General features: G+C 38.0%; 2 pseudogenes; one reads left to right on the top strand and one right to left on the bottom strand.

The window, feature by feature from the left end:
• Positions 1–9,034: 9,034 nt before the first annotated feature.
• Positions 9,035–9,153, bottom strand: LOC134946321 (5S ribosomal RNA; annotated as a pseudogene).
• Positions 9,154–10,474: 1,321 nt separating this feature from the next.
• LOC134946083 (5S ribosomal RNA) lies at positions 10,475–10,593 on the top strand (annotated as a pseudogene).
• The last annotated feature ends 5,024 nt before the right edge of the window (positions 10,594–15,617 follow it).

The following is a 15,617-nucleotide window of genomic DNA, read 5'->3' as shown; positions in this document are numbered from 1 at the left end:
TTCCTTCGTTGGGTATTACATTTTCTCTCCTCCAGAGGATGTCCACGTGTCCTGTGTAGAGATTTTTCAATAAAAAATGCACCTGATAACTCCTTTATATATTTGTAAATATTAATAAAGTCTCCTCTTAGATGCCTCTTTTCTAGTGTAATCATAGCTAACCTAGTAAGCCTTTCTTCATAATCCAGTGCCTCTAAATTATTAACCAGTTTTGTGGCTAGCCTCTGAACCCTTTCAAGTTCCAAGATATCTTTGTTATAGTGTGGTGCCAAGAACTGTACACAATATACAAGATGTGGCCGTACCAATAACTTATACAGTGGTAGGATTACACTCTCGTCCCTTGTCTCAATTCCCCGTTTTATGCATGGTAACACCTTATTTGTCTTCATTGCTGCACTTTGACATTGGTTACTGCTACTATGTCTATTATCAATGAGCACCCCCAAATCTTTTTCAACTACCATTTTCCCTACATTTTTCCCATTTAATTTATAGGCTGCATTCTTATTTTTAGTCTCAACGTGCATAAATTTAAAATTTTCTATATTGAACCTCATTCTCCATTTATCTGCCCAAACTTCCAGTTTAAATAAGTAATTCTGTAGAGACTAAACATCCATATCTGAATTAATTACCTTACACAGTTTAGTATCATCTGAAAAAAATGACCCTGTGCTTTCCAGACCTACTCCTAGGTCATTAATAAATATGTTGAACAGTAGTGGCCCAAGTTCGGACCCTTTTGGTATTCCACTGTATACTGAGGCCCAGTTGGAAAACATCCCATTAACCATCACTCATTGTTCCTATTATCCAGCCATTTACCTACCAAGTACAAATAGTGTTTCCTAAACCAAGCGCTCTTAATTTTGCTTTAGCAAAATCTAAATAGACCACATTCACTGCATTTTCCTGGTGAAGACTTTCGCTCACTTTCTCATAGAAGCTCATTAAGTTAGTTTGACATGACCTATCCCTTTCAAAACCATGTTGGTTCCTATTAATAACCTTGGTGGTTTAAAGTACTCCCATATGCTATCCCTTATTATACCTTCCAATAATTTCCCCACTATGAATGTCAAACTTACCAGTCTACAGTTACCAGGATGAGTTTGAATTCCCTTTTTAAATATTGGCACTACCAATGTGTACAGGGATTGCTTGTGGTCTTAAGGAATAGTAGTGACAGTAACTTTTACAGTAGCTGTGAAGGCAAACTGAAGAGTGTTTATCAGGCTCAGTTTGGAACCAAGCAGGCAACACAGTACCTGGGAGAGAACTGAAGCAGATCAAAAGGCAGCCACAGTTGTAATCCAGAACAGTACCAGGTACTCTAAATAAGCAATAAGAATTGTCAAGCAAGCCAGGTCAAATAGGCAGGTAAGTATCAGGTTATAAACAGTTACACATTGGAGTACAAGAGTGAGCTTAAAATTGTGACAGTGATACACATTACCTTAACAATTTAAAAAGGCTGGGCCATTCAAATTTGGCATAAGTGTAATGTCAGTATGACATTAGAAGTCACATGACCGACACAGAGAGCCGAGTGTCTGCATCTATAGCACAGCAGGCAAAATAGGGACCAGCACACTATAGATGTGGGTGGCAAACAGTAGGAGACATCACCTGTTCATGGGAGAGCAGTACCACCAGACCCGATAAAAGGAAGTCAGGATCGAGTGAGACATGCTAAAAGTATTGTTTAACATGTAGTTAGACAGATTATTCACTTCTTGAAGATTACAATGCTCAGTTACCTATATTTTAAAGTTTACATAACTTTTAAAGGATTCTGTATGTTTTACCAGTGGCCGGGATGCCAGCCGTCAGTATACTGACAGCGGCATTTGAACCACCAGTATGCCAGCAGTGGGGTGAGTGCTAGAAAACCCCTTACAGGCTTTCACTGCACTCGTCACGCTGTAGGCATGGTGGCTTGCTGCATTTGCCACAGGTTATATTCTCCTTCTATGGGTATTGTGGACACCCACAGAGAGCGAATAGCCTGTGTCATCGGTATTCCGGCGTCGCCATTTCACCAGTTGTTGGGATTCCAGCATCGGAATTGTGATCACCAGGATTCCAACTGGTGTCATCTTAACTGCTTCTCCTTTTAAAAATGTCATATCTCACTGGTTGTCATCTGTTTAACTAAAAGACTGATTAGCTTTAATTTGTTAGGTTTATCAGATATGCTGTATAGCTCCATGTTCCATGCTATGAAAAAGTCCTATTAAATTACATTATACTATTAAGAGACAAAAATCCCACAACACTCTTCACAAATGTTACAAATTAAAGAAATGTAAAATGTATGTAATTGCCAATTATCTTCAGTTCCCTTAAGGTATTATTTCTGATAAATGTAAGAGCACTGCTGAATGATCCCCACAGTAAATTGTAGCATCTCCATTGTCTATGTGTAGCATGATCTAGGGTATTGTCTGTGCATTTAATGGTAGGTTCTGCTTTCTCTTTGTCACACTACTTCAATACACAGTACATTGTGGGTTATAATAAGCATATAATAGCTGATAGGAAATACTGTACATAATCAATCCAACATGTCCATTATTGTACCTGGTATTTTATTACATTGGCATTGGTTGCATGAGTGTGTGTATGTGTGTCTACATTTAATAATCCCCCTAAAAACTGTAGATTTAATTGACTTGAATTCCCTGCTGAAAATCATATTTATATCTTGCAAATAATTATTACAATTATTTTATTTCACAATAAGTTATTGTTACACACTAGGGTGGATCTAGATCCACTGATGTCAGTTTATATCATGCTACATCCTCTAGACTGTAAGCTATGAAAAGGGCCTATTCCAACCTATTCCTCATGTTTGCACCTCATTTGCCTACATCAATGTACTGTACTTGTTGTGTTAGTAATTTGTAATCATGGAATTGTTCTGTACTTGCTATTTATAAATACATTTGTATGATTTATAATATATTTAGTGATTTGTAAGATGACTCTCCATAGCCGCAGACATTGTGGCACCTTGCAAATAAACCATATTGATCATATGGTTTATATTTTGCCAATTCTGGTAGCATCAGTTTCTTATCAAGTAATATTATGTCAACAAGTGATGAATACTTTTTCCTTCTGGTATAATAAATTTAGCTGCAATTTTTTTTAGATCATATGCAATTTCCTTGTCCATTGGTGTTTAGCCACATTATTCTTCTTGGGTTTTTTTCACTAATTTAGCTAAAAAGAAAACTTTTTGTTATTTACAGTATGCATTGTAATCTTCTGCTTCCTCTTCAGGACATTGTATTGTGTTTATTGCCTTTTATAAATATATGTCATGTCCTGCTCCGTTTGGCTAGGTTTATATTTCTTACTGTATATTGAGTCCTGCTAACATCTTATCATTTAATTTTACTGACATGTCTGTTAAAGACCCCGTTTGCCTTTCATATTGTATTTTGTATTTAACCCTCCATTCCCACACTTTCCTCCTTTTAAAAAGATGCCCCAGAGCTACACTATAATCTGCCAGAAACACAAGCACCTTATTTTTTTAAACATATTTTTATTATTGATTGCGAAGCATATCCAAGTATAAAATATACAGTAATAATAAAGACAAAAGCTGTACAATAACAGTAATAAGGGTACAAAAAATACAGATACTGATGTGGATTTATTCGCAAAAGTGGGGTTTAATTTGTAGGATTGGTACGCTATTGAAAGAGATTGATGTTTTTCTAGGTATAGAGAAGTATGCTGTTTTTTAGCATGTGAACTATAAGAATTCCCCTCACCTCTTAAAACAGATTTGGCAGTCTGCCAAAAAAGGGTGGGATTACCAGATTTGTGGGCAGAGTTATTTAATTAAAATTGTCCCATGTTGTTTCTAGTTTATTTTTAAAACCAATAGATTTGGTTAAGTGAGAGGGGAATTTCCAAAGAGGTCTTGGAACTGCTTCGGAAAGATACCCAAACTAGACCATGGTCTGAGATAGATATTGGTTCTATGGTGGTTTGTCTGATATTTGGAAACAGTGTGGTGGAGATTAAAATGTAGTTTATCTGAGACCAAGTGTTAGATAAGCAGGAAAATCTTTATCTGTGGGATGAGTGGTACACCAGGAATCAACAAGATTTAGTCTTTTTGCTAACCATGGGATCCGAATTTTCAAAATGGGGTTTGGATGTTTATTATGGTGAGATCTATCTAGGTATTGTGAAGAAAATAAGTTTAGGTCACCACAGAAAATTAAAGAGTATAGTCATAAGAGAGGTAAAAAGGGATTTTTTTTTTATAATTATTAGGCACGTAGACATTACACACAGTATGTGATACTGTTTATCACCCAGTTTAATACAGTATGTATAATAATATAATTTCCCTCTGGATCTGCTATTTCTGATAGAACTTCTATTTGTAGTGGGTTGGTTTTTTTTTGCTAACATTACAACACTACAGGATTTTGGATTGAGGGAGGCAGCTCCTAATAGTGGAGGTCATTCCGAGTTGTTCGCATGCTGCAATTTTTTGCAGCCCATGCGATCAGATAGTCGCCGCCTATGGGGGAGTGTATTTTAGCTTAGCAAGTGTGCGATCACATGTGCAGGGGAGCTGTGCCAAAAAGTTTTGTGCAGTTTCTTAAAAGCTCTGAACTTACTCAGCCACTGCGATCACTTCAACCTGTCAGGTCCCGGAATTGATGTCAGACACCCGCTATGCAAACGCCTGGACACGCCTGCGTTTTCCTCGACACTCCCAGAAAATGGTCAGTTGCCGCCCAGGAACACCTTCCTGCTGTCAATCTCCTTGTGTTTGGTGCTGCGATCCTAATCTTTGTTAGTTTCATCGCTGCCCGGCGTCCCCCGTCGCTGGGCAGCAACGTGCCTGCGCATTGTGGCCTCAGCGCATGTGCAGTTCAGACCTGATCGTACGGCTTTGAAAAACTGCAGCGTGTGATTGGGTAGGAATGACCCCCAGTGTCCAATTTAACATTTGTAATGTTTTAGTTTTGTGTAAAACCAGGTGCGACTCTTTAATATATTAATATTTTACGGTGATTTGCCGGGGTATTGATACCTCCTACATTGAATGTGCAGATTTTCAAGCTAGTCATATAGAATAAGTGCTAGGTATAAGCTAGACGGAGTATTATTGTATACATTGTCAAATACAATAAGCAAGGAGTAAGGGAGGGAGGAAGGATAAGACACAGTAGGGAAGAGACAATGCAAAGGTCGAGGAGGGACATATGAATAAAAATAAACAATAAATAATAACAAAGAGCAGTAGCAAAATTGCTAGTAAACATAACGATTTGGGCTTCAGGTATGACAAAAGGATCATTGTATAACTTGTATACAGAAAGAGTGTTGTGGCGAAGCTGCCTTCACACCACCAGTACCCACATGGGTTTAAAAAATTAAACATAGACATAAACACTCACATTAATAAAAAATGTAGATTAAGTGTTTAGCCGTTTAGCTATTGGTAGCTATGAATATGCATTAACACGTGTTAACCCGAGGGAGAGGAGTCAAAAAGAGTCTCAAAATATTATAATAAACATATTATGACATAGAAACTGTATAATCAGGTTGCTGGTGTGTCAGTAATATCTTGAAGAAGTGAGTTATTTTCCTCTTTAAGGAAGGCTGCAACATCTGAGGGATTTGTAAAATCAAAATATGTTGAGCCCTTGAACAGGCTGAGGTGTGCAGGGTACAGCATGACAAACATGCAATGTTCCTTAATCAAAGAAGCACAGATATGGGCATAAACTCTTCTGAGCCTGGACAGTTCCACTGAATAATCTTGGAAAATTCTCAGAGTGTTACCTTCCCAATGGACGGGGTTCGTTATATGTAATGCCTTCCAGATAGCTTTTTTGTGTAAGTAATTCAATGAATTGAATATTACAACACGTGGCTTATTAGTGGTTTGGCGCTGTAGTTCCCCCATTATGTGTACACGCTCAATTACAATGTCTGCATGCTCTTACTCGATTTTTAAAAGCTTGGGGAGAGTGATGCATAAAACATTTTCAAGTCCAGAAGCTTTAATGGACTCCGGCAAACCGACTATACGTAAGTTATTACAGCATGTATGGTTTTCAATATTGTCTATTTTATCACTTAGCCGTTTATTATCTGTCTTCAGATGAGTAACTGTGTCTTTTAGAGAGGTGACTTCATCCATTGTATTGCCCAGTTGCTCTTCAGTGGTGAACATTCTATGTGTAAGAAGCTGTTGTTGTTCAGTGATATCACTGACTGCTTTATGGAGCAGGAGGATCATGTTGTTCTGGATGGCAGACATGATTTCATCATATGTAATAGGTGGAGTGGTACTGAAACGTACCTGAGGCTGATCGGGATCACCAGAGGCAGCCTCTATGAATTTCTTGGCTGCTGGTGTACCTGCTGTGGCATCAGTGTTCGACGCCATGTTTTGTTCAGCACGGCGCTGCTCTTGTCTGGGAGGGATAGCCAGCGGGCTTTGCTTAGGATGCGCTGCAGCACCCAGGAACTTATCCATATGAGTATTTTTACTTGCTTAGGGGGTTATGTGAGTTGAATACCGCTACAAATTGCAGCGTTGAGCGGGTAAACTAGCGGATCTGAAAGGAGCTTGTGGGAGCTGCTGCTCACTCCTCCATGCCGGAACCAGAAGTCCGAGTGCAATAATTTTTAATAAACTTGCACTTCCCAGATAGGAGAGCTGGAGATAATGCCCCTCATCTAGATCTTTACCTAAAGTTACTAGAGCCTTGGATACATTCATGTAGTATAAGGAAGAGGGTTTTTTGGTGATGTGTATATCTGGATATGTAAACTTCCCTCTAGCCAAAGTAAATGCCAGTGGGGACGGGCAAATCCTGGTCTCAAATATAAGGCTACAGATTTCTCCAAATAAATTTGGAGCCAAGATATTTTACCAAATTCTTGAAGTAGGGACAATAAATGTTACAATGAAGTAATTGGATTAGACAAATAAAGCAGAACATAGAAGTAATGGGATTAGACAAATAAAGCAGTACGTAGAAGTAACGGGATTAGTAAAATAAAGCAATATGTAATTGACAAATGCTGTGATTTTAATTTCCTTCAAGCCCACACAAATACCCTGGATAGTATGGGTTTATTGTATAAATCGATGAAGGGGATCTAGGGATAAATTAAACAGATGAGGGATAATAGACAACACTGCCGGGTGCCCCTATACTGTACATCATCAACTTACCTCCCTGTAGTCCATTCAAAGGGCATTGTAGAAATATGGGATCAGTATGATGAAATCTTGGCCAAATGATCTACACCTAAGAAATTCATATAAGTGATACCAGAATACAGTTTCAAAGGCCTTGTGAGTATCAAGGCTAACTAAATAAATGTAATGAGGAGGGATCCTGGGTTGAGATCATTGTGGTGGCTAAAGCTGATCTTATACCTTTGTCGGAGTGGTGGCCCTTCACAAAGTCCAATTGATGTGATGTAAGAAGGTCTGGGAGAATAGATTGTAATCTTTTTGCTATACTTTTTGCTATGATATTACTATCTAAATTTAGTAGCATAAAGAGGCCACCAGTTGGGATCTCTATGGGGTTCAGGCACAGAGATAGTATGTGAGGAGTTGAAACTGGGGTATGAGGGAGAATATCTGTGGATCAGTTGATCAAGATTTAATAATAGTAGAGAAATGTTGCAACATAGTAAAATTAAATATTCACTACTAAGCCCATCTGGACCTTGGGTCTTATGAGCCTTAAGATCCAAGATAGTACCCTGAAGTTCTTCCATAGGAATATCTCTTCTAAGAGGTCTTTCTGACAATTTTGGAAGATGGGCCTCATTTAATTGACTAACCTACTTGAGTATGATCGATCATCTTGGAGCAATAGAGGAACTTATAATATGTTTGAAATTGGGAAAAAATGGCTGAGTTCTGAGTAAGAATCAAACCAGTGGATTAGTCTTTAAGAGAATTCATATAGCTCCTTTTTTGCTAAGCCCTAGACATAATGGCTAGTTGCCTATCAGATTTATTTCCCAAATAGAAATATTTGTTTTTGGAGTAATCTTATTTATATTTAGATTGGGAAAAATGAAACAACTCCAATAAGGGTGGCCTGTTTATAAGATTCAAATGAATTATCATTAGTGCAGTCTGCGAAAGCTCTAAAGGACAAATCCATAGCCTTCTTCAGAGATTTGTAATGAGCGCTCTCCTCTCTTTTCTTTTTAGATACATAATAATATAGCCCCTCATTACTGTCTTGGATGTCTTCCAAATGAGTACAGGGTTGTACCAATGAGCTATAATATCATTAAGAAATTCAGTCCATTTCTGGTCACCTTAATTTAAATAACAACCTTTCATTGCGTACATGTTAATTTGATATTTGAAACCTACAATATTTTTCCAAGCCTAGGTATTGGTTTTGCCCATGCACATACTGTAGTGGAATCATGTATCAGGGGTATACCGCACAGGGGAATAATGAAGTATAAAGTGGATAATGTAATAACCAAAATGCAATAATAAGGAAAGAAAACCACTGTTTTCTAATCTATCTTAGATTTGGTGGTGCACCCTGAGTAAGTAATGAAACATGCAAAATGAAAGGAGAAAAGAAGACTCTTTTGTGGGTGCACTCTTGTATATCTTGAAGTCTGAAAACAGTAGTTTTATATTAAAAAATATTTTTTTTTAACAATATCAATAAAATGAAATAGTAGTTGGATATACAAACAAGTAAAAGGGAAAAAGGATCAACAGAACCAATAATACTAGCATAGATGCTGAATGACGGTTCCAAACTGTCTGGGTTTCAAATACAGATTTGCCTCAACTGACTGCCTGAAAATAAATACTCCGAGGCTAATGCAAGTTTGTAAATCAATGACACCTCAATGATATTGGTGATTCTTGTCAGCTATGATTTCTTGCTACTTGTGTTAAAAAGGGGATAGAAAAGGCTGAATAGACAAGATGAATCTGCTGTCAGTGTTAGACGCTGAGCATGACCGTCCAAATCTTCTACTAAACTGAGTATTCCTCAAGAGTCTCCCACTTGAGTACTAACTCAGCCCAACACTGCTTAGCTTCCAAGATCGGAAGGATTCTGGCGTTGCCAGTGTGGTATGAAAGTAGAAGGAATATCCAATGTTAATGGGCTCTGGAATCACTGATGAGAGTTCACGAATATTGTTGAAGAAAATAGAATAGATGGAAGAAGAAAATAGGGGATCTACTGCCAATGTTAGACAGGGATGGATATCCCTGAATCAATGGTGAGAGTCCTGAAAAATAGGTAAAGGTAAGAAAAACCAGAGAAACATGGAAATAATTGATTTTGAATAAATGGAATATTGCCTCAAAGGACAAAAGAGAGAATGAATTAGTCTAAGAGAGATTCTTAATGATGTGGTACTTGAGGTATAGGTAGATGTATGAATAGTATAATCAAGTGACTTAATTAATGTAAAGCTTCAAACAGCAGAGTACAAAAAATACCCATAGGTATTGTAATACCAAGTAGTGGCAAAAAAATAACTAGTAAAGTAATGATAATTTAACCAGAAATGGTTGTCCAAATATATGGTTCACACTGTACAAATTGATATCCTATGTCTTCAAACATATCCTTAGTATAATTTAAACTAATGGCTAGAAAATAGCTAATTTGTAACAACAGCTCTATAATAAGGAGGAAGATAAATTGTAACATTAATATAGTTCTGTGATACCAGGGTTCCAATTGCAAAAGGAGTGACTAGATGACTGAAATAAGTATTCTAAATGTAATGATTCTATGAACAAGCTATCAATAAATAAGTCAATTTAGAAAAAAAGAGAAAAGAGAAGCCCTGGTTACAATGAACCAGTAACATATAATTAATATGATAAATGAAAAAATTCAATACACAGGCTGTCAATCAAGAAGTCCTTTTAGAATAAAGAGACTAATGGTCTATTATGGCCATTAGTCTATTTATTCTAAAAGGACTTCTTCATTTTTTTCATTCTAAAATATCATATTCCTTTAAGTTATCCCTTGCTGTTGGAGCCCTGGCTTCATATAAACTTCATTACTGTTGCAATTTATTATTTTTCATTGTTCAGTCATAGAGCTGTTGTCACAATTAGCTATTTTTCAGCAATTTATCATATTAATTATATGTTACTGGTTCATTATAACCAGAGCTTCTCTTTTCTCTTTTTTCTAAATTGACTTTTGTCCTTTGAGGCAATATTCCATTTATTCAAAATCAATTCTTTCCACGTTTCTCTGGTTTTTCTTACCTTTACCTATTTTTCAGTACTCTTACCATTGATTAAGGGATATCCATCCCTGTCTAACATTGGCAGCAGATCCCCTATTTTCTTCTTCCATCTACTACCTATTCTATTTTCTACAACAATATTTGTGAACTCTCATCAGTGATTCCAGAGCCCATTAACATTGGATATTCCTTCTACTCTCATACCACACTGGCAACGCCCGAATCCTTCCAATCTTGGAAGCTAAGCAGTGTTGGGCTGAGTTAGTACTCAAGTGGGAGACTCTTGAGGAATACTCAGTTTAGTAGAAGATTTGGATGGTCATGCTCAGCGTCTAACACTGACAGCAGATTCATCTTGTCTATTCAGCCTTTTCTATCCCTTTTTCAACACAAGTAGCAAGAAATCATAGCTGACAAGAATCACCAATATCATTGAGGTGTCATTGATTTACAAACTTGCATTAGCCTAGGAGTATTTATTTTCAGGCAGTCAGTTGAGGCAAATCTGTATTTGAAACCCAGACAGTTTGGAACCATCATTCAGCATCTATGCTAGTATTATTGGTTCTGTTGTTTCTTTTTCCCTTTTACATACTGTAGTGGTCCTGATAAGGGGCACACTCAAAGTACAGAATATGCAGCCAAATTGGATGCATGAAATATAATTCTGATCTCAGTCTTTATTCAGAGCCTGTGACCGCCCCAACTAAATATATCTGCTTGTGTAAGTAACAACCATCACTATCAGTGGGCATTTGCACCAGACTTAACCTTGACACAAGACAACCATCGGAAAACATTGTCATCTCTGTTTATGCAGAACTCTGTATAAGGGGCACTTTTGCCTACATGCCCACAGCATGCCCTCACTCTATTTAGGCTATGTGCAAGCAACCAGTTATCACAAAGTTATGCACATTTGGCTCCAAGTTGAGATGAGGCTCAGTTATGGATGACTGAATAGCCTTTTGGCAAATGTCATTTAAGGAGGCAAGCTAATATGAATGTCTGTAATGGTGGTAGTCTCTTCTGTTTGTTATATAGTCCTTCATGTATCTTCCATCTGAAGATGAAAAAGTGACAAAAGGCAGATTAATTTAGTGACTGGAATCTATTTGTCTTTGGCACACATCTGCCCATTAATGCCCAGACATTCTATGAAATAAGGCGTCTGATGGCATGTTGCCCGTCTGTTATACGAATGAAAGTACCTAACAGGGAATATCAGTTTTGGTAGGCAAACCTCAATGTAATAAATTAAATGGTGCCCGCAATTCCGGGTATTCCTATACAATGTTTTTTTGCCAATACATTGAGTAATAAGTACAGTAGAACCTAATTTAACCATAAACAGTGGTAGATTATTCCACCCTGGCAAAAATATCTGCATGATTTAAAATACTTTAAAAGTCTGATATTAGTTAGGAAATGCTATAATATAAAGGCTTAAATATCTGTACTTTTGGTTGCAACATCTATAACAATACAGTGTTTTCAGTGGTCTGTGAGGTCAGTGTTTCTATTTTTGGGTTTATTTTAGCTAATTGGAGGTGTTTGGTCTTCTTGTTATTAATTCACAGTGGTTTTAGTTGACAGTCTAATTAGGCATTTCTCTGACTTTTATGTTGGATCATACTGGACAACATTTTCTATAGTAGTTTTTTCTATCACTTATATCTGCAGGTTGGTATAATAAGGAACAGTATGGGAAACTTTCTTTGTATCCCAAGGGTCGAATGTAATAGGGTGCGAGTAATTTGTGTGGGTCAAAGTCGCACCTTATCACACATTTTGAAAGAGCAAGTTTAACCCGCAACTCCCAAAAGTAATAGGGTGTAAGTTTTCTGGTTGAACCATAACCCGCATATAACTTCTCTCACCAATTCACACTAGAAAACATTCAAGTTTATGACCAACCGGAATGCGAGTTTCAGAATGCGTTAAAGAAACTCACCCATTGTCACCCAAAAGTCTTCTGACTTGTACATCAACTCCCCTATATACAGTAAGTCCCAGCTTGGCCATTTTTTATTGGTTTGTGAAGGAGAGTGGTAAGGAGAGGAAAGAGATTGCTATTTGAGATAAAGAGTTTGGCCTTTTGCTTGCGATCACTATCTCTTTCAGTCTGCATACCAGAGATGAGGAGACAGGAAGAGGATGAGAAGGTTATTCTCACCCAGTGTCATACTGAGGAGTAGGAGAAGAGCAGTGAGGAGCTGGAGGAGATTCAGGAGGAGGAGAGCCAGGAGGAGGAGGATGAGAATAATGTGCAGCCAGCTGCACATGTACTTGGGAAGATGTGCAAAGGGAGAAATAGTAATTTATCCTACAATAAGAAGTGGACGCTTTTGCGTGCCATGGTGGGGGTGTTTCAGAAGCTTCTTGGAGAACATGCACACCACACACCTGCATCCCTCAAGAAGGGCATTATGCAGACCATAACAGATGTCATCAATGCGGTCATCACCTGCCGCCGTGATGTGAAGAACATCAAAAAAGTTTTAATGATTCAAAGGTGGTATTGAAGGCAAAAATAGCAGAGGAGCTTGGTGATGGACATAAGACAGGTGGCGGAAGATGAATTCCTGTGCACTACATCAGCTACAAGATGGAACTTCAGCAATTCATCCCACTTGAGATACCACCTAGAGTACACATCAAGGACACGGACCATTCAACAACCCCCAGGCATTCTGTGAGTAATCAAATTATTATTATTAGTATTGGTTATTTATATAGCACCACAAGGGTTCCGCAATGTCTAACAAAGTACATAAACAAATGAGCAAAACAAGAAAACAACCACTTACAGTACAAGATAATGTAAGACAAGTACATGGTTTATAAACATTCCTGCATCAGTTGACATGACACTGAAATAATCATCAGGATGGCAGAAAGTGCAAGCTAGGTGACATTGTTGGGCATATGGAGTATAAAATAGTCTAAGAGAGGGAAAAGCACATGAGGGGAGAGGGCCCTGCTCATGAGAGCTTACATTCTGAATGGAAGAGGCAGACAGACAGGGGTGACACAGATGGTATAAACAGTGAGCATGTAACAGAGGGTTAGAATGAAAGATGGCTTGGTTTGATGAAGTGGGTTTTGTAGCAAACTGGAGAGTCTGATAGGGAGAGGTAGAGCATTCCAGAGGTATGGCTCACCATTGCCAAAATCTTGGAAGCAGAAATGTTAGGAAATAATCAGTTGGCAGGAGAGGTGGCATGTATTTGTGGAGCAAAAATGGCATGTGGGAGTGTAAAGGGAGATAAGGTCAGATAAGTAAATGGGAGAGGAAAAGTGATAGCTTTGTAAGTTAGTATGAGAAGCTTGAATTAGATATGGAAAGAAAAAGGGAGCCAGTGAAGGACTAGTAAGAGAGTATGTTTGGAGAGCAAGTTGAGCCGGGCAGCAGCATTGAGGATATATTAGAGTTGAGAGAGGCATTTGTCAAGGAGGCCGTATAGGAGGAGATTACAGTAATTCGATCTGGAGATGACCAGTGAGTGTATGAGTGTTTTAGTAGCACCCAGGGTGATAAAGGGTTAATTAATTGTAACCCTAATTGTACAAAAACCTTTAATGGCCTGTATACCTCAAAAGGTTTTTATACAATTAGGTTTACAGTTAATAGTAACCTTAATTGTAAAAACCTTTTCAAAGGCTGAGATGAGATGGATTAACCTTATTAACCTTTGACAATCTTATCAGGTTTAATTTATAAATTACAGTAACAGTTGCATTTAAAATATTTCCGTGGTTGGAGCCCCAATAAACCTCTGTCCTTTATAGCTAGCTTTAATAAGTTTGTAGTGCACTTCTTCTTAAATGTTGATCTCCTTAAAACAGTTGTTCAGTCTAAAGTTAATGAAACATTGCTAGACTATAAAATAGGGCAGAATCTGGTCCTGTCTAGGGTTTGCAAATTTATTTTCAATAACTTCCCAATGTACAGTATCAGCAATACCCACTAGTAACTTTGTAACTTTTCTGGCTGCTCTCCGAATAATTTTAAAGCTTGGTGTGGTTTCTAACAATAGCCAGCTAAAGCTGATACTGGTGAATGTAAGCTCTGTCCCCTTTATTAGGAAGCTGTTTGCGTCTAAGCTGGTCCTGGACTCTCAATCTGTGTGATTTACATACAGTATCTCTGTATCCATTAACTATATTGCTCACTACACTTGAAGAGTGATAGGTTAATCAGTGCTGCCACTGGGATGTGTACTGTAACATAAAGTTGTGCTGGGTTATTTTTTACAGACCTCCCACAATGGGCTATTCAGCCACCTTGTTGTATTGGTTGCTTCTGAGGATGCTTTTATCTCACTGATCCTTTTCTAGGAGACATTGTTTGTTGCTAATTTTGGAGAGGAAAGCCTGCTTCTTCCTTATAGTGGTCAGTACTGCTCGTCTCCTGGGTGGTAAGGATTGCCCTTTTAGGAGTGGGGATCTAAATCACTGTCTATGGCCCTCTTGCTGGATGGAGAGACCTCTGCCTCAATGTCCACTTCCTCCAACAATGAGCCACCTCTGTTCTGCTTCACTTACAAATGTGTCCTCATACACCTTTTTTGTTTCATTTGACAAGAAGTGCAGCGGTAAGACACTCCGCCATTAATAGCGATTGGATGGAGTCCCACTTTTTTTCCTGCAAAATATTTCTTATAAAGTAGCAGATTAAAGTAGCATATCTTAAGAAAAATCACAAGGTGTGGCTAATTTGCAGATTAGTTTGCATAGCTGATTTGGCCATATGGATAAATAGGAACAGGTGTAGGTGGACACATCTGTAGTCCCTTCATCTAACTTCACCTGGCTGGAACTACTGATCCACAGAGGGGAACTGAAACTGCACAGTCTTTAGGCAGTCATAATCAAATGTCCCCTTCTGCAAGTCCTCTACCTGCCACACACACCCTCCTCCAAATAGCACAGGAGTACAGCTGGGCATCCTAAATGTCATCACTCTGGGTTTGGGGCATCACAACATGTTAGAATTTGCACCACCATAGCATGTAGCATCAAACTGGACTAAACACATACAGTATGATTTGTTTTATTGTTGTGTGTTCCTTGTCGTTATTTCATCTTCATGGCTCATTTACCTCATATGAATCTTGGGCATTATTATGAATCTAAATATATTTAGGCTTCTGAATGTATCCCTTTACAATATTACACAACAGTTTCCATCTATCATACCCACCTTCTGGTAAAATACCTTGTTGGAACACTGCTTGCTATCTTATTATTAAGATGCATCTCCTGGCTGCTCACAGGTATTACTTTAAAAACTACAGAGACAATTTGCTAGTCTCTTCACCTTACCTTTC

This window comes from Pseudophryne corroboree, chromosome 7 (assembly GCF_028390025.1).
Source record: "Pseudophryne corroboree isolate aPseCor3 chromosome 7, aPseCor3.hap2, whole genome shotgun sequence".
In the NCBI taxonomy this organism is placed as follows: domain Eukaryota; kingdom Metazoa; phylum Chordata; class Amphibia; order Anura; family Myobatrachidae; genus Pseudophryne; species Pseudophryne corroboree.
The sequence above is the reverse complement of the archived record's forward strand: the minus strand, read 5'-3'. Positions and strand labels throughout refer to the sequence as shown.